The sequence below is a fragment of the Salmo salar genome, chromosome 11 (assembly GCF_965601325.2).
Source record: "Salmo salar chromosome 11, fSalSal1, whole genome shotgun sequence".
In the NCBI taxonomy this organism is placed as follows: Eukaryota; Metazoa; Chordata; class Actinopteri; order Salmoniformes; family Salmonidae; genus Salmo; species Salmo salar.
In genome coordinates, this window is record NC_138301.1 from 121,838,085 (window position 1) to 121,855,512 (window position 17,428).

At 41.9% G+C, this 17,428-nt stretch overlaps 1 protein-coding gene across 2 annotated transcripts in view; it reads right to left on the minus strand.

Moving 5' to 3' along the window:
- LOC106563906 (cell adhesion molecule 2) overlaps positions 1-17,428 on the minus strand; it is a 678,594-nt gene that overhangs the window by 640,496 nt on the left and 20,670 nt on the right. The window lies entirely within an intron of this gene.

Below are 17,428 nucleotides of genomic sequence, written 5' to 3' on the forward strand. Positions count from 1 at the left end.
TCACTACAGGTATACACACCACCCACAACACTCTACTAGCATCACTACAGGTATACACACCACCCACAACACTCTACTAGCATCACTACAGGTATACACACCACCCACAACACTCTACTAGCATCACTACAGGTATACACACCACCCACAACACTCTACTAGCATCACTACAGGTATACACACCACCCACAACACTCTACTAGCATCACCACAGGTATACACACCACCCACAACACTCTACTAGCATCACTACAGGTATACACACCACCCACAACACTCTACTAGCATCACTACAGGTATACACACCACCCACAACACTCTACTAGCGTCACCACAGGTATACACACCACCCACAACACTCTACTAGCATCACTACAGGTATAAACACCACCCACAACACTCTACTAGCATCACCACAGGTATACACACCACCCACAACACTCTACTAGCATCACTACAGGTATACACACCACCCACAACACTCTACTAGCATCACCACAGGTATACACACCACCCACAACACTCTACTAGCATCACTACAGGTATACACACCACCCACAACACTCTACTAGCATCACCACAGGTATACACACCACCCACAACACTCTACTAGCATCACCACAGGTATATACACCACCCACAACACTCTACTAGCATCACTACAGGTATACACACCACCCACAACACTCTACTAGCATCACTACAGGTATACACACCACCCACAACACTCTACTAGCATCACCACAGTTATACACACCACCCACAACACTCTACTAGCATCACTACAGGTATACACGACCCACAACACTCTACTAGCATCACCACAGGTATACACACCACCCACAACACTCTACTAGCATCACTACAGGTATACACACCACCCACAACACTCTACTAGCATCACTACAGGTATACACACCACCCACAACACTCTACTAGCATCACTACAGGTATACACACCACCCACAACACTCTACTAGCATCACTACAGGTATACACACCACCCACAACACTCTACTAGCATCACTACAGGTATATACACCACCCACAACACTCTACTAGCATCACTACAGGTATACACACCACCCAAAACACTCAACTAGCGTCACCACAGGTATACACACCACCCACAACACTCTACTAGCATCACCACAGGTATACACACCACCCACAACACTCTACTAGCGTCACCACAGGTATATACACCACCCACAACACTCTACTAGCATCACTACAGGTATACACGCCACCCACAACACTCTACTAGCATCACCACAGGTATACACACCACCCACAACACTCTACTAGCATCACTACAGGTATACACACCACCCACAACACTCTACTAGCATCACTACAGGTATACACACCACCCACAACACTCTACTAGCATCACTACAGGTATACACACCACCCACAACACTCTACTAGCATCACCACAGGTATACACACCACCCACAACACTCTACTAGCATCACTACAGGTATACACACCACCCACAACACTCTACTAGCATCACTACAGGTATACACACCACCCACAACACTCTACTAGCATCACTACAGGTATACACACCACCCACAACACTCTACTAGCATCACCACAGGTATACACACCACCCACAACACTCTACTAGCATCACTACAGGTATACACACCACCCACAACACTCTACTAGCATCACCACAGGTATACACACCACCCACAACACTCTACTAGCATCACCACAGGTATACACACCACCCACAACACTCTACTAGCATCACCACAGGTATACACACCACCCACAACACTCTACTAGCATCACTACAGGTATACACACCACCCCAACACTCTACTAGCATCACTACAGGTATACACACCACCCACAACACTCTACTAGCATCACTACAGGTATACACACCACCCACAACACTCTACTAGCATCACTACAGGTATACACACCACCCACAACACTCTACTAGCATCACTACAGGTATACACACCACCCACAACACTCTACTAGCATCACTACAGGTATACACACCACCCACAACACTCTACTAGCATCACTACAGGTATACACACCACCCACAACACTCTACTAGCATCACTACAGGTATACACACCACCCACAACACTCTACTAGCATCACTACAGGTATACACACCACCCACAACACTCTACTAGCATCACCACAGGTATACACACCACCCACAACACTCTACTAGCATCACTACAGGTATACACACCACCCACAACACTCTACTAGCATCACTACAGGTATACACACCACCCACAACACTCTACTAGCATCACTACAGGTATACACACCACCCACAACACTCTACTAGCATCACCACAGGTATACACACCACCCACAACACTCTACTAGCATCACTACAGGTATACACACCACCCACAACACTCTACTAGCATCACTACAGGTATACACACCACCCACAACACTCTACTAGCATCACTACAGGTATACACACCACCCACAACACTCTACTAGCATCACCACAGGTATACACACCACCCACAACACTCTACTAGCATCACTACAGGTATACACACCACCCACAACACTCTACTAGCATCACCACAGGTATACACACCACCCACAACACTCTACTAGCATCACCACAGGTATACACACCACCCACAACACTCTACTAGCATCACCACAGGTATACACACCACCCACAACACTCTACTAGCATCACCACAGGTATACACACCACCCACAACACTCTACTAGCATCACTACAGGTATACACACCACCCACAACACTCTACTAGCATCACTACAGGTATACACACCACCCACAACACTCTACTAGCATCACCACAGGTATACACACCACCCACAACACTCTACTAGCATCACCACAGGTATACACACCACCCACAACACTCTACTAGCATCACCACAGGTATACACACCACCCACAACACTCTACTAGCATCACCACAGGTATACACACCACCCACAACACTCTACTAGCATCACCACAGGTATACACACCACCCACAACACTCTACTAGCATCACTACAGGTATACACACCACCCACAACACTCTACTAGCATCACTACAGGTATACACACCACCCACAACACTCTACTAGCATCACCACAGGTATACACACCACCCACAACACTCTACTAGCATCACCACAGGTATACACACCACCCACAACACTCTACTAGCATCACTACAGGTATACACACCACCCACAACACTCTACTAGCATCACTACAGGTATACACACCACCCACAACACTCTACTAGCATCACTACAGGTATACACACCACCCACAACACTCTACTAGCATCACTACAGGTATACACACCACCCACAACACTCTACTAGCATCACTACAGGTATACACACCACCCACAACACTCTACTAGCATCACTACAGGTATACACACCACCCACAACACTCTACTAGCATCACCACAGGTATACACACCACCCACAACACTCTACTAGCATCACCACAGGTATACACACCACCCACAACACTCTACTAGCATCACTACAGGTATACACACCACCCACAACACTCTACTAGCATCACTACAGGTATACACACCACCCACAACACTCTACTAGCATCACCACAGGTATACACACCACCCACAACACTCTACTAGCATCACCACAGGTATACACACCACCCACAACACTCTACTAGCATCACCACAGGTATACACACCACCCACAACACTCTACTAGCATCACTACAGGTATACACACCACCCACAACACTCTACTAGCATCACTACAGGTATACACACCACCCACAACACTCTACTAGCATCACCACAGGTATACACACCACCCACAACACTCTACTAGCATCACTACAGGTATACACACCACCCACAACACTCTACTAGCATCACTACAGGTATACACACCACCCACAACACTCTACTAGCATCACTACAGGTATACACACCACCCACAACACTCTACTAGCATCACTACAGGTATACACACCACCCACAACACTCTACTAGCATCACTACAGGTATACACACCACCCACAACACTCTACTAGCATCACTACAGGTATACACACCACCCACAACACTCTACTAGCATCACTACAGGTATACACACCACCCACAACACTCTACTAGCATCACTACAGGTATACACACCACCCACAACACTCTACTAGCATCACTACAGGTATACACACCACCCACAACACTCTACTAGCATCACTACAGGTATACACACCACCCACAACACTCTACTAGCATCACTACAGGTATACACACCACCCACAACACTCTACTAGCATCACTACAGGTATACACACCACCCACAACACTCTACTAGCATCACTACAGGTATACACACCACCCACAACACTCTACTAGCATCACCACAGGTATACACACCACCCACAACACTCTACTAGCATCACCACAGGTATACACACCACCCACAACACTCTACTAGCATCACCACAGGTATACACACCACCCACAACACTCTACTAGCATCACTACAGGTATACACACCACCCACAACACTCTACTAGCATCACTACAGGTATACACACCACCCACAACACTCTACTAGCATCACTACAGGTATATACACCACCCACAACACTCTACTAGCATCACCACAGGTATACACACCACCCACAACACTCTACTAGCATCACTACAGGTATACACACCACCCACAACACTCTACTAGCATCACTACAGGTATACACACCACCCACAACACTCTACTAGCATCACTACAGGTATACACACCACCCACAACACTCTACTAGCATCACTACAGGTATACACACCACCCACAACACTCTACTAGCATCACTACAGGTATATACACCACCCACAACACTCTACTAGCATCACCACAGGTATACACACCACCCACAACACTCTACTAGCATCACCACAGGTATACACACCACCCACAACACTCTACTAGCATCACTACAGGTATACACACCACCCACAACACTCTACTAGCATCACTACAGGTATACACACCACCCACAACACTCTACTAGCATCACTACAGGTATACACACCACCCACAACACTCTACTAGCATCACTACAGGTATACACACCACCCACACTCTACTAGCATCACTACAGGTATACACACCCCCCACAACACTCTACTTGCATCACTACAGGTATACACACCATCCACAACACTCTACTAGCATCACTACAGGTATACACACCACCCACAACACTCTACTAGCATCACTACAGGTATATACACCACCCACAACACTCTACTAGCATCACCACAGGTATACACACCACCCACAACACTCTACTAGCATCACCACAGGTATATACACCACCCACAACACTCTACTAGCATCACCACAGGTATACACACCACCCACAACACTCTACTAGCGTCACCACAGGTATATACACCACCCACAACACTCTACTAGCATCACCACAGGTATACACACCACCCACAACACTCTACTAGCATCACTACAGGTATATACACCACCCACAACACTCTACTAGCATCACTACAGGTATACACACCACCCACAACACTCTACTAGCATCACTACAGGTATACACACCACCCACAACACTCTACTAGCATCACTACAGGTATACACACCACCCACAACACTCTACTAGCATCACTACAGGTATATACACCACCCACAACACTCTACTAGCATCACCACAGGTATACACACCACCCACAACACTCTACTAGCATCACCACAGGTATACACACCACCCACAACACTCTACTAGCATCACCACAGGTATACACACCACCCACAACACTCTACTAGCATCACTACAGGTATACACACCACCCACAACACTCTACTAGCATCACCACAGGTATACACACCACCCACAACACTCTACTAGCATCACCACAGGTATACACACCACCCACAACACTCTACTAGCATCACTACAGGTATACACACCACCCACAACACTCTACTAGCATCACTACAGGTATACACACCACCCACAACACTCTACTAGCATCACTACAGGTATATACACCACCCACAACACTCTACTAGCATCACCACAGGTATACACACCACCCACAACACTCTACTAGCATCACTACAGGTATACACACCACCCACAACACTCTACTAGCATCACTACAGGTATACACACCACCCACAACACTCTACTAGCATCACTACAGGTATACACACCTCCCACAACACTCTACTAGCATCACTACAGGTATACACACCACCCACAACACTCTACTAGCATCACTACAGGTATATACACCACCCACAACACTCTACTAGCATCACCACAGGTATACACACCACCCACAACACTCTACTAGCATCACCACAGGTATACACACCACCCACACTCTACTAGCATCACTACAGGTATACACACCCCCCACAACACTCTACTTGCATCACTACAGGTATACACACCATCCACAACACTCTACTAGCATCACTACAGGTATACACACCACCCACAACACTCTACTAGCATCACTACAGGTATATACACCACCCACAACACTCTACTAGCATCACCACAGGTATACACACCACCCACAACACTCTACTAGCATCACCACAGGTATATACACCACCCACAACACTCTACTAGCATCACCACAGGTATACACACCACCCACAACACTCTACTAGCGTCACCACAGGTATATACACCACCCACAACACTCTACTAGCATCACCACAGGTATACACACCACCCACAACACTCTACTAGCATCACTACAGGTATATACACCACCCACAAAACTCTACTAGCATCACTACAGGTATACACACCACCCAAAACACTCTACTAGCATCACCACAGGTATACACACCACCCACAACACTCTACTAGCATCACTACAGGTATAAACACCACCCACAACACTCTACTAGCATCACTACAGGTATATACACCACCCACAACACTCTACTAGCATCACCACAGGTATACACACCACCCACAACACTCTACTAGCATCACCACAGGTATACACACCACCCACACTCTACTAGCATCACTACAGGTATACACACCACCCACAACACTCTACTAGCATCACCACAGGTATACACACCACCCACACTCTACTAGCATCACTACAGGTATACACACCCCCCACAACACTCTACTTGCATCACTACAGGTATACACACCATCCACAACACTCTACTAGCATCACTACAGGTATACACACCACCCACAACACTCTACTAGCATCACTACAGGTATATACACCACCCACAACACTCTACTAGCATCACCACAGGTATACACACCACCCACAACACTCTACTAGCATCACCACAGGTATATACACCACCCACAACACTCTACTAGCATCACCACAGGTATACACACCACCCACAACACTCTACTAGCGTCACCACAGGTATATACACCACCCACAACACTCTACTAGCATCACCACAGGTATACACACCACCCACAACACTCTACTAGCATCACTACAGGTATATACACCACCCACAAAACTCTACTAGCATCACTACAGGTATACACACCACCCAAAACACTCTACTAGCATCACCACAGGTATACACACCACCCACAACACTCTACTAGCATCACTACAGGTATAAACACCACCCACAACACTCTACTAGCATCACTACAGGTATATACACCACCCACAACACTCTACTAGCATCACCACAGGTATACACACCACCCACAACACTCTACTAGCATCACCACAGGTATACACACCACCCACACTCTACTAGCATCACTACAGGTATACACACCCCCCACAACACTCTACTTGCATCACTACAGGTATACACACCATCCACAACACTCTACTAGCATCACTACAGGTATACACACCACCCACAACACTCTACTAGCATCACTACAGGTATACACACCACCCACAACACTCTACTAGCGTCACCACAGGTATACACACCACCCACAACACTCTGCTAGCGTCACTACAGGTATATACACCACCCACAACACTCTACTAGCATCACTACAGGTATACACACCTCAATCTACTCTACAGTAAAGGCTCCATCCTGAGAGAGATGGAATCTCATTTCTCATATATTTACCCTCTGATATTTCTCTGCTGTTGGATTTTATAGAGAGAGAGAGAGAGAGAGAGAGAGAGAGAGAGAGAGAGAGAGAGAGAGAGAGAGATGGACGGACGGTGAGAGTGTGTGTGTGTGTGTGTGTGTGTGTGTGTGTGTGTGTGTGTGTGTGTGGGTGTGTGTGTGTGTGTGTGTGTGTGTGAGCATGTTCATTTTGTGTGTGTTTTGAATTCATTTCTGTCAAGAGCTGGCACAAGATCCCCAAACAATATCAGTGTTGTCGGTGAGAGGAGAGAGAGACTTGATAACAGTTATTATCATCTCTAGGAAAACACACACACGCACACGCACACACACACACACACGCACACACACACGCTAACACACATACTAACACACATACTCTTGCATACAGGCATGCACACACAGACACCAGGATTGTGGTCAATTCCAAACATTTAAATCCAATGCAATGAATTTGAAAGGAATTCAATTTCCGATTCAACTCTCATCTCGAATTCCAATTCCTAGTTCAATATTCTGCCACAATAACTCACATAATTCAATTCCCTCTTTTTTGAACCACTTTCAACTCAAGCCGAACTGAACTCAACCAAATCAACTCGTGGCAGATTCCAAATACCAATTTAATACCTCAACGCACTAAGAAGTAATATTCCAAATGTCCGCTGAATTCTGAAAACTTTCTGGAATTTAAACATTATCCCAAATATAACCATTCCAATTAGTGAATATCATTGAAAACTTAAAGCTGTATGAACGGCATAACATAATGGCAAAAATGGGAAATACTCTATTCCATTCAGTAGTGACTAATGTTTTATTTTTATTTTATTTATTTAACCTTTATTTAACTAAAAATATTATAAAAAGTATAACAATAAAATAAAAAGGCTATATTTATTTAACAAGGAAAGTCAGTTATGAACCAATTCTTATTTACAATGAAGGCCTACCAGGGAACAGTTGGTTAACTGCCTTGTTCAGGGGCAGAACAACAGATTTTTACCTTGTCAGCTCGGGGATTTGATCCAACAACCTTTTGGTTAATGACTCAACACTCTAACCACTAGGCTACGCTGCCACCCCCAATACCGGTGTATTATTCAGTATTCCATATTATCAAAACAGTTTTTTCCCTTTGGCTCATAGTGGGAAACAATGCTCCATACTCTAAAAACATTTGCAATAACCACCAAACCTTTTTTTTTGGGGGGGGGGGGGGGATTTGGAAATACCTAAAACACATTTGCTAAACGTTTTTATTCTAAATAAACCTTTTATGTAACATCAGTTGTGTCAAGATTCATGATGGAAATGAGAGAATCGTGCAGAGCCTTGGTCTGTCTAAATAAAACAAAAATACTTATAAAAAAAAGAAGGTAGAATTAGAGCCATGCACCGGCATTTTAAGCCTGAGCCCTACCCATGCCTGTGATAGTCAGGCCCTACCATACCCAGGCCCGCTTGCTTCTGCCAAATTTAAGGCCCGGCCCTGTCTGAAACCAGAAATAACTTCCTTTGTTGGTAAATTCATTAGCTGCTCCTCTCGGTCTGTCACTCACTCGCTAAGCTCAGGCAGCTCGCTCTGCATGCGCTCTGCTCATGGCAGCTCTGAGTCTGTGAGTATCCATAGCAACGGCTCAATGAAGAGACATGAGCGTTAGCTGTTAGCTGTTAGCTACTTTTCATCACTCTAAACTCAGACTAAACTCTGTGAAATAATCTACTGTTTTATATTTGATGAGGTTGAAACATTTCTGACACCATGTTATGATGTTAGTCAGATATGACTGTACTGTGCAGCAGAACACGAGCAAATGGCTCAGCTTAAACATGTTGCTGATCATTATAGTGATATCTGAGCCCTATCCATCCCTAGTTATTGATGAAACAACAGGTCCTATCCATCCCTAGTTATTGATGAAACAACAGGCCCTATCCATCCCTAGTTATTGATGAAACAACAGGTCCTATCCATCCCTAGTTATTGATGAAACAACAGGCCCTATCCATCCCTAGTTATTGATGAAACAACAGGCCCTATCCATCCCTAGTTATTGATGAAACAACAGGCCCTATCCATCCCTAGTTATTGATGAAACAACAGGCCCTATCCATCCCTAGTTATTGATGAAACAACAGGCCCTATCCATCCCTAGTTATTGATGAAACAACAGGCCCTATCCATCCCTAGTTATTGATGAAACAACAGGCCCTATCCATCCCTAGTTATTGATGAAACAACAGGCCCTACCCATCCCTAGTTATTGATGAAACAACAGGCCCTATCCATCCCTAGTTATTGATGAAACAACAGGCCCTATCCATCCCTAGTTATTGATGAAACAACAGGCCCTATCCATCCCTAGTTATTGATGAAACAACAGGCCCTATCCATCCCTAGTTATTGATGAAACAACAGGCCCTACCCATCCCTAGTTATTGATGAAACAACAGGCCCTATCCATCCCTAGTTATTGATGAAACAACAGGCCCTATCCATCCCTAGTTATTGATGAAACAACAGGCCCTATCCATCCCTGGTTATTGATGAAACAACAGGCCCTATCCATCCCTAGTTATTGATGAAACAACAGGCCCTATCCATCCCTAGTTATTGATGAAACAACAGGCCCTATCCATCCCTAGTTATTGATGAAACAACAGGCCCTATCCATCCCTAGTTATTGATGAAACAACAGGCCCTATCCATCCCTAGTTATTGATGAAACAACAGGCCCTATCCATCCCTAGTTATTGATGAAACAACAGGCCCTATCCCATCCCTAGTTATTGATGAAACAACAGGCCCTATCCATCCCTAGTTATTGATGAAACAACAGGCCCTATCCATCCCTAGTTATTGATGAAACAACAGGCCCTATCCATCCCTAGTTATTGATGAAACAACAGGCCCTACCCATCCCTAGTTATTGATGAAACAACAGGCCCTATCCATCCCTAGTTATTGATGAAACAACAGGCCCTATCCATCCCTAGTTATTGATGAAACAACAGGCCCTATCCATCCCTAGTTATTGATGAAACAACAGGCCCTATCCATCCCTAGTTATTGATGAAACAACAGGCCCTATCCATCCCTAACCCGATGTATAATGTTGGGCTCAGGTCGGGCAGCAGAGATCTAAGTGGAATTTCACTCTCCATGAAATGAATGAAAGGTTTATTCATTCAGGAGTTGAAATAACACTCAGTCTTGTAGAATAACCTGAGTGTTGGTGTTAAACATCCCAAACTCCCATCCCAAATTCTGATTCCCATGTAAAATAACCTTCTGAGTTACTAAAAAGTCACCCATAATATTTTTCCAGATAAAAATGCTAAACATTTGAGAAATGTTTTATTTTTCTATCATGTCAAACTAACACGAAGTATGTAAAGACAGACTGAGTGGACGTGGCGGTTGTTTGAAAACACCTATATCACACAACATGGACGCAGTCAGCAGTATTGCAGTGAAATTACCTCAAGCATATGTGCTGATGCACAAAGCAACTCAAACAACATTGAAATTGCATGCAACATCCAATCCTGTCATACACCACAATATGGTTTCACAAATTAGTTGTTTATCCAACTATTTGGTTATGGTAACAGCATGAATAAAGATAAAATGCTGACTGTATAATTTAGCTAGCTAGCCCAAACCTGTAATTATATTTGCTGACACGCTGCAGTCACGTTTAGTTACCAGTAGACTAGCTATCTAGCTACGTAAACCAAGCCCCTCTGTGATGTTGGTTACGAGGTGGTACTTATTTAAATTAGGTAAGAGAATAAGACGTTACCATTGGTGTATGAAACAAACAAAAAAAGCCCTTAATAATCCCACCTCCATCCCTCTTCCTGATTCGATGGTGTTTGACATGGGGGAGGGGACCAGTAATTTTATGATCAAACTTTATCAATGTAGAAGTAACAGTCCATTTTTATACTTTGGTTGTCCTACTTGGTTTTGGTTTCATCCAAATGATTTTGACTGTTTGGGACCTTTAATTACTTTACCTTTAATAACTTTACCTTTAATAACTTTACCTTTAATAACTTTACCTTTAATTACTTTACCTTTAATAACTTTACCTTTAATTACTTTACCTTTAATTACTTTACCTTTAATTACTTTACCTTTAATTACTTTACTTTGATAACTTGAGTGTGAATGTGTCATTTGTATTCTATGTAGAGTAAAACAACGCACACACAAACCCAAAACACGCCCATCATCATAATTCCCAGCATGCTTTACTGCAGGTAGATTTTTTTGAAGTGTTTGTTTCAATATCTGTGTTTTTGCATGGACATTGATTGATTGATTGATTGATTGATTGATTGATTGTTAATTATCTATGTATAGCAATAAAAACAAACAAACAAAAACAAATTCCTATTGTTGGATATCACTTTACGAGCCACAATAATAATATGGATTGCTTGATGTGGTCTGCAAACCAGGAGTTTCAGGGTAGAACTAGGCTGTTAAGGTATAGCCTTATTTCATTTTCATTTACGTCATTTAGCAGACGCTCTTATCCAGAGCGACTTACAAATTGGTGCATTCACCTTATGATATCCAGTGGAACAACCACTTATGTGATATTTTAATGTATTGTCATAAAGGGTTAAATTACAAGGATAATATATTAACGTATGCGCTCACTTGGTGAAGGCTACAGGATTGACAATACAATGCAACAACCATGTCTTTGTCACTAGCAAACACAGTCATCGGTGGTAATTCCAACATTCAATAAAGGCACTCGGGGATATTTGCAAATATTTGCTCATATTAGCATATATCCCAGTGTGCCTTTAGAGTGAATGTTAGAATTACCACCCATGACTGTGTTTACTAGTGACAGAGACTTGCACATATAGCCTCTATGAATTGCTACAAATACCACGAGGTTCCTCTTTCATTGCCGGTTTACTTCCTATCACAGCAACATGATGTCTTTGACCTGCTCACCTCTGCCGTTTTGTCAAATTAAATTGACCTTCAGGGTGGATTCTAATTCCCACTGAAATCTATCCAAAATGGTGGCTTTGTAATATTTTTTTAATAGTTCATCACCCACCGTTTGCATTCAGACTGATAGCCAGGTAGGGAGCATGAAGTTGACAAGACAACCTAAATCATATGAACAGACTCCACCATCTAAATAATGACTGTAACAAATCCAACCACTAAACAGATTAGAGTTGATTTTTTTTTTAAAGTGTATGTTATTTATTATAATATGAATAGAATCAATGTTCAACCAAAAACACAGAAATAGAAACGAAGATTTCGAAAATAATTCATAGAAATACATTTTTTATTTTTCAATATCGAAAACGAAAACCGTGATTATTTTTTTAGTAATGAAACTGAAATCGAACCGATCTCAAAAAGGACTAATGGTCAAATACCGAGAGGGCATGTGACCAGACGCCATTGATGAGGTCATTCTCACTCAGATATGACGTTAGCATAACTCATTACAAAATGGAAAGACAGAAATGCATGAAATTCGATTTAAAACTTCAATTTTTTTCTCTCTGCCCCATTAGAAAATGAGTAGAATTGCATAAAATGTGTTATAAAATTGCAACGTTTTCTCTCCACCCCATAGCACTAAAATGTTTTGCCGCGAGGTGGGGCCCCCCCAAAATAAATCTAGCTTAGTGCCCCCAAAAGGTATATCACAAAATATGCCAAACAAAATCAATATACTTCATGTGATTTAAAATTGGTTGTCAAAATTAGCTCAACCGCCTGTTAATGGGATAAAGTAGAACTGACTGGGTGGTCCTGCTTGAATATATACACACACACACACATACACACACACACACACACACACACACACACACACACACACACCCACACACACACACACACACACACACACACACACACACACACACACACACACACACATATACACACACACACACACACACACACGAACACACACACACAAACACACACCCGTCCACACAGAAAAACACACACAGAGGAGTGATGTGAATATGGTGATATGTGGTACTGAACCTGTATGACTCAGCTCTTTGCTATTGAACTGAGAGGCCAGCGAGATGAAGGGTTGGATAACTATTTATCTTTATGGAGAGACTAGAAAGAGGAGAGGAAAAACAGTGGATGTGGTCCTTGTGTCTCTGACTCTGAGGATTACAGATATGAATGATGTTTGGAGGACTGTGGTGGAACCAACAAGATCTCATAGTTTCCCTTTTAGAAATTCAACATATTATGGATGAACATCTATTTTTGACGAGTAAATTCTGAGTGGTTACAGGATTCATTCAGAAACAACTCAAAGGGTTCAGGTTAAGGCTATGGTTTGGGGAAGGCTTAAAACAAGATCATTAAAAATACGGCTATTACCATCAAGTATCATCAAGTATCGTCAAGTATCATCAAGTATTATCAAGTATCATCAAGTATTATCACGTCGAATGAAGTATTATAAAGTACTATGAAGTAGTATCAAGTATTATAAAGTATTATCAAGTAGTAAAATGTATTATCAAGTATTATGAAGTATTATAAAGTATCATCAAGTATTATAAAGTATAATCAAGTATTATCAAGTATTATCAGGTATCATAAAGCATTATCAAGTATTATAAAGTATCATCAAGTACCATCAAGTATCAACAAGTATCAACAAGTATTACAAAATATCATCAAGTATTATCAAGTATCAACACGTATCAACAAGTATTACAAAGTATCATCAAGTATTATCAAGTATCATCAAGTATTAGCAAGTATTATAAAGTATCAACAAGTATCAACAAGTATTACAAAGTATCATCAAGTATCAACAAGTATTATAAAGTATCAACAAGTATCATGAAGTATCAACAAGTATTATCATGTATTATCAAGTATTATCAAGTATCATAAAGTATCATCAAGTCCTACCACTTTTAAAAGGGGAGATTCAACTCTTTTAAATAATTATAGTCCAATCTCAAAGCTGTCACCCCTGGTGAAAATACTTGAAACCCTTGTTAGTGAACAGCTGAAAGAGTTTTTATTTACTAACTCTATTTTATCAATGTACCAATCGGGCTTCAGGAAGAAGCATAGCACAATTACAGCAGCCATGAAGGTTTTATAATGATATCACTGAAGCCCTTGACAAAAAACAGCACTGTGTCTCACTTTTTATTGATCTCTCTAAGGCTTATGATACAGTTGATCATGCTATACTGAGGCAGAGATTGTCGAGTGTAGGTCTTTCGGAGCATGCAGTTGCATGGTTTGCTAACTATCTGTCTGATAGAACTCAATTTGATGGGCTCATGTCTGTTAAATTGTCTGTCTGTAATGGTGTGCCCCAAGGCTCTGTACTTGGTCCTCTCTTATTCACTATTTATATAAATAATTTAGACAAAAATGTCCAAAATGCGCAACTTCATTTTTATGCTGATGATACTGTTATTTACTGTTGTGATTCGTCTCTTACAAAAGCTTTCCAGAACTTGCAAAATGCTTTTTATACTGTTCAACATACCGTGTGTTAATTGAAGCTTATCCTCAATACTGACTAAACTAAACTAATGGTGTTTTCTAAAGCAAGAAATAGATCTCTGAACCTTTCACCTATTATTACCTGTCAGGGCATTTTGATTGAGACTGTAACCTCATATAAACATCTTGGAATTTTTAATTGATGGCGGCCTGTCTTTTAAATTGCATATTAACTTACAAAACAATTGAAGCTGAAATTGGGATATTATTATAGGAATAAGGCCTGTTTGTCTTTTAAATACCAGAAGGAGGCTAGTATCAGCTACATTTATGCCTTTACTAGACTATGGGGATATTTTATATATGAATGCTTCCGCTCAGTGTTTGAGATCAATTGACACCCTTTACCATGGCACTTTGAGATATATTTTAAACTGCAAAACCCTTCCGCACCACTGCACTTTGTATACCAGGGTTGGCTGGCCTTCTCTAGTCACTCGTAGGCTCAGTCACTGGTATACTTTTATTTACAAAGCCCTTTTGGGTTTACTACCTTTTTATTTGGGCATTTTTATTGTTCAGAAATGTGGTGGGTACTCTCTTCGTTCGAGGGACTTTATCTTGCTAACTGTTCCAAATGTCAGAACTGAATTTGGTAAAAGGGCTTTTATGTACTCTGCGCCATCGTCTTGGAACGCCTTACAAAATACTGTTAAACTGGAAGAACTTGGTCCCGATTGGTAGTTTTAAATCACTGATGAATGATCTTGAGACTGATTCCCTGACCTGTCAATGTTTTTAATTTGCTGTTTTTAATTTTGTTAAACTCTTGTGAATTCTATGTTTTTTTACTAGATTACTTGTAGTTGTTCATGTTGTTTGTCTGTAATTCTTGTAATGACTTGGCGCTGCCTATCTTGGCCAGGACGCTCTTGAAAAAGAGATTTTAAATCTCAATGAGCCCTTCCTGGTTAAATAAAGGTTTAAAAAAATATATAAAAAAATAAATAAACATCAAGTATCACCAAGTATTATCAAGTATTATAAAGTATCATCACGTAGTATCAAGTATCATCACATATTATCAAGTATAATCAAGTATTATCAAGTATCATCACGTAGTATCAAGTATCATCACGTATTATCAAGTATTATCAAGTATCATCAAGTATTATCAAGTATCATCACGTATTATCAAGTACTCTCGTTGGTTGCTAGAGTATTGTGATGGTGCAGGGGTTTAAGCAGCGTGCTCCGATCAGCAGTTATTATTATCATTATTAGTATTATTTTGTGAGTGCAGAGGAAGGCATATGTCAATGTTCTCAGAACCTTTGCAAACATCCAGAAATAGTCTCTCTCTCTTTCACTCTCTCAGACCTCGTCTCTCCCTCTCAGACTATCTCTCTACAGTAAATAACCCTTCTCTCTCTCTCTTTCACTCTCTCAGACCTTGTCTCTCCCTCTCAGACTATCTCTCTACAGTAAATAACCCTTCTCTCTCTCTCTTTCACTCTCTCAGACCTCGTCTCTCCCTCTCAGACTATCTCTCTACAGTAAATAACCCTTCTCTCTCTCTCTTTCACTCTCTCAGACCTCGTCTCTCCCTCTCAGACTATCTCTCTATTGTAAATAACCCTTCTCTCTCTCTCTTTCACTCTCTCAGACCTCGTCTCTCCCTCTCAGACTATCTCTCTATTGTAAATAACCCTTCTCTCTCTCTCTTTCACTCTCTCAGACCTCGTCTCTCCCTCTCAGACTATCTCTCTATTGTAAATAACCCTTCTCTCTCTCTCTTTCACTCTCTCAGACCTCGTC